The 8,306-nt window shown below is 38.0% G+C and overlaps 1 pseudogene; it reads right to left on the bottom strand.

Moving 5' to 3' along the window:
* Positions 1–6,323: 6,323 nt before the first annotated feature.
* Positions 6,324–7,686, bottom strand: LOC112823884 (protein farnesyltransferase/geranylgeranyltransferase type-1 subunit alpha pseudogene; annotated as a pseudogene).
* Between the last annotated feature and the right edge of the window lie 620 nt (positions 7,687–8,306).

Raw genomic sequence — 8,306 nt, 5'->3', positions numbered from 1 at the left:
GCGTGTGTGTGTGTGTGTGACACACACACACACACACAGGTAAACATACAATGGAATATTACTCAGCCATCAAAAAGAATGAAATCTTGCCGTTTGCAACAACATAGATGGAACTAGAGTGTATTATACTAAGCAAAAGAAGTCAGTCAGAGAAAGAGAAATATATGCTTTCACTCATATGTGGAATTTAAGAAACAAAACAAATGAACATAGGGGAAGGGAAGGAAAAATAAAACAAGATAGAAACAGAGAGGGAGAGGGAGAGAGGGCAAACCATAAGAGACTTTTAACTACAGAGAACAAACTGAGGGTTGCTGGAGGGGGTCCAGGGTGGGGAGCTGCACTAAATAGGTGATGGGCGTTAAGGAAGGCACTTACTGAGATGAGCACTGGGTGTTATATATGTGATGAATCACTAAATTTTACTCCTGAAACCAATACTATACTATATGTTAACTAACTTAAATTTAAATCTAAAAAAGACCCAGCAGCATTTTTTCACAGAACTAGAATGAAAAATCCTAAAATTTGTATGGAACCAATTTGTAAAAGACCTCAAACAGCCAAAGCAATCGTGAAAAAGAAAAGCAAAGCTGGAGGCATCAAAATTCTGACTTCAAGTTCTATTTCATAGCTGTAGTAATCAAAACAGTATGATACTGGCACAAAATAGACACATAGATCAATAGAACATAATAGAAAATGCAGAAAAAGAAAAACAGAAAAAAAACCCACAATTATATGGTCAATTAATCTTTGACAAAGCAGAAAAGAATATCCAATGGGCGAAAGACAGTCTCTTCAACAAATGGTGTTGGGGAAAACTGGACAGCAACATGCAAAAGAATGACACTGGACCACTTTCTTATACCATACATAAAAATAAACTCAAAATGGATTAAAGACCTAAATGTGAGGCCTGAAACCATAAAAATCCTAGAAAAGAACACAGGCAGTAATTTCTTTGACATTGGCCGTAGCAAACTCTTTCAAGATATGTCTCCTGAGGATGGGTTAGCCTGGTGATGGGTATTAAAGACGGCACATTCTGCATGGAGCACTGGGTGTTATACGCAAACAAGAAATCATGGAACACTACATCAAAAACTAATGATGTAATATATGGTGATTAACATAAAATAATAAAAAAAAGATATGTCTCCTGAGGCAAGGGAAACAAAAGCAAAAATAAACTCTTGGGACTACATCAAAATAAAAAGTTTCTGCATGGTGAAGGAAACAATCAACAAAACCAAAAGGCAACCTACAGAATGGGAGAAGATATTTGCAAATGACATATCCAATAAAGGGTTAGTATCCAAAATATATAAAGAAGTTATAAAACTCAACATCCAAAAAAACAAATAATCCAAATAAAAAATGGGCAGAAGACACGAACAGACATTTCTCCAAAGAAGACACCCAAATGACAGACAAACACATGAAAAGATGCTCATCACTTATCATCAGGGAAATGTAAATCAAAACCACACTGAGATATCACCTCACACCTATCAGAAGAGCTAAAATCAACAACACAAGAAACACTCATACACCATTGGTGGGAATGCAAACTGGGGCAGCCCACTGTGGAAAACAGTATAGAAGTTCCTCAAAAATTTAATAGAACTACCTTATGATCCAGCAATTGCACCATTGGGAATCTACCCAAAGAATACAAGAACACTAATTCAAAGGATACATGCACCCCTATGTTTATAGCAGCGTTATTTATAATAGCCAAGGTATGGAAGCAGCCCAAGTGTCCATTGATTGATGAATGGATAAAGAAGATGTGGTATATATATAATTGAGTACTATTTAGCCATAAAAAAGAAGGAAACCTTGCCATTTGCAATGACATGGATGGAGCTAGAGAGTATAAGCAAAATAAATGGGTCAGAGAAAGACAAATACCATATGATTTCATTCATATATGGAATTTAAGAAACAAAACAAACAAGCAAAGGGAAAAATATAATAAAGGGAGACAGACAAAGCAAGAAACAGACTCTTAATTATAAAGAACAATCTGATGGTTACTAGAGGGGTGGGACATGAGGAGATGAGTGAAATAGGTGACAGAGATTAAGGAGGGCACTTGTGATGAGCACAGGGTGATATATCGAACTGTTGAGTTACTATATGGTACACACCTGAAAGTAAAAGAATGCTATATATTAACTAGAATTAAAATAAAAACTTAAAAAAAGGACTGCTACAGGCTAAATCTTTGTGGTCCCCCAAAATTCGTATGTCAAATCCCAAAGCCCAATGTGATAGTATTTGGAGGTGGAGCCTTTGGGAGGTGATTAGGTATGAGGGTGGAGCCCTCGTGAACAGAATGAGTGCTCTTATAGAAGATCCCACAGAGCCACCTCTCCCCTCCTGCCATGTGAGGACACCGTAAGACAGCCAACTAGAACCGTGAAGCAGGTCCTCACCAGACATGGAACTTCCTGGCACCTTGATCTCAGACTTGCAGTCTCCAGAACTATGAGAAACAATCTTCTGTTGTTCATAAACCATCCAGTCTATGATATCTGTTATAGCAACTCAAATGGACTAAGACAAGAACCAAATATCAGTTAAAAGTCAAAAGGAGAGAAGAATTCTTATGTTCATAGGTGGTGCTCACATTTTCCTTGACTCTATTATAAGGGTATGAAAAGACTAATGGATAGCTAAAGTCTACAGAGGAGAAAATAATTGGAAAATTCTTGAATTACATCGACATTTGCTCTTCAATTCCCAACTATTATTGGTTCTTTACCAAATTCCAGTGAACTCTAACTTGGTAGTATCTCCTTAAATTAGAGAATCATGAAATGGACCATTGAAAAGTAAAATAAATAGAATCAGAAACTAGTTTGTGCATTTGATGAGTAGGTTCAGGGAATTGAGTATTCCCAGGGTGGACAAAAGGTATGAGGCCACTCACAGCTGACAGAATCATAAAGGATTATTGAAAGGAGTTTTGTTGAGACAGACAGTCTTTGTCCTGAGATTGGTAGCATATCCTCCAAGAAGACAGACCTTGACCTTTACACACAGCAATAATTCTATTTCATTCAAAAAGAGTTGGTTCGAAACAGAGATCCAGTAGATTCTGGATGGACTCCTCGATGTAGATCCACCAGAGTTAAAAATTCATCTTAGATCAATTTTACCAGAAGAAATATTTCTCAAGCACCACAGATCAAGTCAGTATCACCTAAGAACATTATTCCAAGAAAAAATCCCTACTCACTTCCTCCATGAACTAATCTAACATGCTTTCCCTAAAGTGTCTTCCAAGCAGGAGGCAACATGCTCTGGAAGCAGCCCCTGTTTCTGTTCTCTATCACATCACTATGCTGGACAAATGGTGATGCATATCTAATTCCAACAAGGACCACAAAGAGCAAACGGATCTCCCCAGCATCTCCAGAGAATACATTATATTCAGACTTGCTTTTTTGATGGTAACTCTTTATTGCTAACAAAATATCTAGTCAAACCATGGGACATTTGCTCAAGTCAAAATTCATTCCAAATGGCCATGAAGTCTATCTATTTTATGTCTGCGGCTTAGTGAAAGCTAACTGTCCATATTATTTAAGTAGTTAAATAGGAGAACCAATGGTCTCCAAGCATGCCCAGCTGCTCACTGTGCCTTAAGTAATGAATAGTATGTCTTATTTTTATTTAGAACTTTTATCCTATTCACTTGGTCTCTTTTAAAAAGAAATGCTTCTAAAACTAAAATTTACTTGTTCCTCCAGAAACACTTTAATTGGCTTTGTGAAATCAATGGCTCCCTTGATAATTGATAAGAGAGCATCTTTTTCCCTGTCCTGGCAATATCTTGGTTTAAATAACAGGACAGATAATTCTTTCACAAATATGAAAAACAGATTTTCGGAAACAAGCTTATTTTATTAAGCCATGTTATTTAATTTTATCTGACATTTGCAAGTCATTTTTGCTAGTAAGCACTCTACATTAATACCTTGAGTTCACATAGAGTTTAACAATATGAATTTCCATTCAAAGGAAAGTATAATATATGTTTGGCAGAAGCCAAGTTCATGAAGAATTAACAGTTATCAAATCCCAAAGGGAAACAAATTCTGTTTCTCTCTTGCCAGCTGTCAAGCATCCAATTTGCACTTCCAATATTCTGTGTAGTTATCCTAGATTCAGGAATGAGAGTACTGGCATCTCCTTAGCACATCCATGTCCATCCATAGAAAATCCGAACATTTACAGGTGACCAACTGCCACTGAGGTAGGAAAAAAACATATCAACATATCGACTTTAAATATTTTCATATTAAGAATATCCAGAATGAACCACAGAAAATAAGCTATTTTTATATGCTTAAATAGACATGACAGAAACCATTCTAAACTTACAAATTAAAGGGATCCCTAAAAAGTGGTGTTAAATAAAAATTGGTCATTGAATCTTCTTTCCCACTGACCTACATTTTAAAACATATAAAATATGGCTCCAGGTTTTAAAATCTGGAAACCAAACATTAATACAAATAGGAAATATTGAACAAACATAGATCTTTAAGGGAAAGATGTGTTCTTACTATAAATAACACATATGAAAATAAACTGTTTTGAGTAGATGTTCAAGTCTCCACCATTCCCTGGGTCTTCAGAATTGCTGTTTAATTTGAAACAAAACAAAACAAAACAAAAAACAAAAAATCCAAAACAAAACAAAACAAAAAACCTGTATCCATCTGGAAAACTCCTACTCAATTCTAAATGTTCAACCTAAATACCACCACCTCTGCATACCTAGCCTTCCCTGTTCTGTAATCCCTAAGGAGAAAAAAATGTCCACACCATTCCATGAGCCCTAGGACAGAATTAGGGTACTTCCTTCTTCTCCTAGCACCTAAGCATTCCTCCTTCATAGCCTCAGGCCCAATTATTGTCATCATTTTTGAGAATCTAGATCCTCCACTGGACTTTGTGCTCCCTGAGGAGGGAATGCTTAATGAATCTTTGGAGGTCCAGTGCCTACCTCCATACCTGGCATCTCATTGGTACTAAGTAAGCACTTATGAAATGAACAAGTAAACAAATGAAAGAATTAATGAATTTGAAAGGAAATATAATCAATAATATTGTAGTAACTTTGTATGGTGACAGGTGGTAACTAGACTTATTGTGGGGACCATTTTGTAACATATAAAAATAGCAAATCACTATGATGTACACCTGAAACTAATAGGATATTGTATCTCAATAATACATAAATAAGCACTTTGAATTTAAAAGCTTAATGTAGATACTGTCTAGATTGCCCCCTATGGATGATTCAGAAACACTTTCAGTCATCAGGTCCCTTATATCTCCTATTGTCAATATGGGGCATTTTTAGTTTGGTTGCTCTAAATAAACTGAACTCTCTGATTTCAGAAGTCAGCACTGACAGACCTCTTAGACCTGAAGTGTTCATCTGCTCACCTCAGAGTGACTCAGCAATGGGCTGGAGCCTAAGACATGCCACGTGTCTCAATTGACAGACTTTTTAAAGTGCTCCCCAGATAAATAACAAGTATTGCTAGAGGGATTATGTACTTACAGAGCAGGAACAACTCTGGACCTGAAGGAAGGAATAAAGTTACCAATTAAAGTATGTGTAACATCTAAACAGCAAACAGGAGAGAAAGGCAAAGAAGGGTGCATAGTCAGAGGCCAATACATTCTCAAAAGCAGGCCATGCAATGGTCACATCACACGTTTATGCTGATGGGAATGACTCACCTGCAGACTTTAGAGAGTTGTTCAGATGGATGGCTGAGCATATGCCAGCTTTTAGAATCTTCCTGAGAAAGAGCTTTGAGTAAACACCCACAGGGTTGTGATCCATATCTTAACCTCCTCAACCCTCTGTGATATCAAAAGACTGACAGGTGGTTGTGAGGCAGAGTATCAAGAAAGAGGTGGTGGATAAAAACAGCCTAGAAAAACGACCCACAATGTTTTTCGGCAGGCTTGAGTCATAAAAAATTAAAGGCTTTTTTTTTTTTTTAGGATACACCTATAATTTTATTACAAAACCATTCTTTTGGCATTAGTTGGTTACAGTGATAGCAAGATACTGTGAGTGTGGCAGAGCAGCTCTAATGTAACACTGCATTCCCTGCTTCCTGAACCCAAATTTAAGTTACCTTATACCCATTACATACAAGTTACCAGCATTCATTAATGCTGCAAATCCTGACGCATATTCCCTTTAGGGAGGAGCTGATGCTAAGGGATTAGAGTAAATGTTGGTAAGTCTACAAAAGTTCCTTCATGGGACCTTCTGTTTCTTCACCCTCCCCCCAAATTACTTTGCTTTAAAAGAATCAAATTACTAGTCTGAATAGCAGCAGCACCCAAGGAGCATCACACTTAGTTCTTGTTAAAAAGCAGTACCTGTGCAATGCACGTTTTACACCACAGGCAAAGGGAATGATCGCTTTAGTTTTAAACTCCTGCATTAGAGTCTCTTAAAAAAATAAAAGCATTCCATCGAGTTCTTCCAGATGGTGTTATTGCTGTACATCTATTGGTGGGTCACTCTCTGTGCTGTGTTTGCTTTGAAGGGATCTTCCAATATATCTCCAATATTCTTTTCTTATAGTGTCCTTTTCTTTAGCTAGAATTTCACACAACTCTAATGCTTTATTAAGAATGTCCTCCTTGTTGTCACATTGGTTTTCTAGCATGTCTTCATAGATATCCACGAGAAAGGCAATTAGGTAGGGGGAACTGTGACTTGGTTATAAATCAAGTAACTGATTTAACAGATTTGGATATTTGGAAAGACCACGATCCTGTAAAATCCCTTTCAAATAGTTCCATGCACTTTCATTATGTGGTACTAATTTGATCATTTCTAGAGTGTACTGGACTTCTCTCTCCAATATAGCACGATCATTGTAGCCAGTGGTGTTAGAAATTACGAAGTATCTTTGGTTCTAGACAGAGTTATTTCTCACATCCTCCTTAAGAAGTCGGTCTACATGCTACAGCTCATTATCCCAAAGTTTAAATTCCTGAATAACCCACTGTCGATGTTGCCAGGCATGATAATTCTTTGCATCCTGATTAAGAATATCAGCAATAAACTCAAGGTCCTGAGATGGATCTTTTAGCCATTCCACTAATACTCGACTATGTTGCCAAACTTGATAGTTTTGGGGCTGTTCCTCAATTATGGCAGTGATGTAGTTCATTTCCTCATGTAGATCCTTTTGAGGTGACTTTAAGAGAACTCTCTGAAAATGCCACACTGTATAATTGGCTGCATTTAACTCAGTAGCATCCCTGGTTAGTTTAAAAGCTCGTTCACTTTTTTCATCACGCTGCAGGATAGCCCGGAAATAATCATAAACATCTCTAAATTTTTCACTATAAAATGATCTGGACCACTGGATTGGGGCCATCATTCTGCGGCACTGGATCTTTATCAGCCCATTCTGCTCTGTCCCTGTACGGGACATAGGTGCGCGAGTCCAGGCTCAGGAACCCGTCGTCCATAGGGGACACCACCGCTTCTCCGGGCTCAGCCGCCATAGCTTCTTCCTGCCGCTGCTGGGGCGGCGGAGGGTGCGGCTGGGGCGGCGGCGACTCCGGCTGACCGGACGCGCTGCCCTGCGCAGCCTCTCCGACCGCCTCAGTGGCCGCCATCTCGCCTCGGTCCGCAACAGAGATGGCGGCCAATTAAAGGCTATTTTAAGGTACACTGAGTATTGATGGAATTGCAACCAAAATGACAATAGAGGCCTCAATGTTTTCAATAGATAAAGAGAAGAGAATGTCCAACTGTAAATAAATTACCAGCAGACCTCACGGGGGGTGGGGAAGTGGAAGATTCTCTAACACATATTAGATGGGAAAGAGAGAAGGTACTTTTCCTCTTGCATATTTTAGTTTGTTAATTATGAATTTAAAAGTTTGATAACCTAGAGTCTATATTCTACCTGCTGATTCTTCAGTCTACAAAAGAACTTTTAAATTATCCAAGATACTAGACTCTTCCTGATGCAACCACCAGAGCCTACGGAGGATCCAAGTCAGAGATTGGCTTGAACTGAAACAACCTCAATGTAAAGTGGATTTTTGAAATTGTCAGTTGCTGAAATCTCTTGGTGTCAGGGGGCACCCTTGTATTTAAAGGTATTTAAACCTCCTATGGTCACTCAAGCATGCAAACAAAGTACAGTATTCCTCTAGTACTCTTTAAGTAACTATATGACAAAATTTGTTTACAGAATTCACCTCAATAAAACTTCAGAATTCCTAATTCA

This window comes from Callorhinus ursinus, unplaced genomic scaffold, assembly GCF_003265705.2.
Source record: "Callorhinus ursinus isolate GAN/ISIS: 27379988/994484 unplaced genomic scaffold, GSC_fseal_2.0 scaffold1, whole genome shotgun sequence".
In the NCBI taxonomy this organism is placed as follows: Eukaryota; Metazoa; Chordata; class Mammalia; order Carnivora; family Otariidae; genus Callorhinus; species Callorhinus ursinus.
This window is presented reverse-complemented; position numbering and strand designations above follow the sequence as displayed.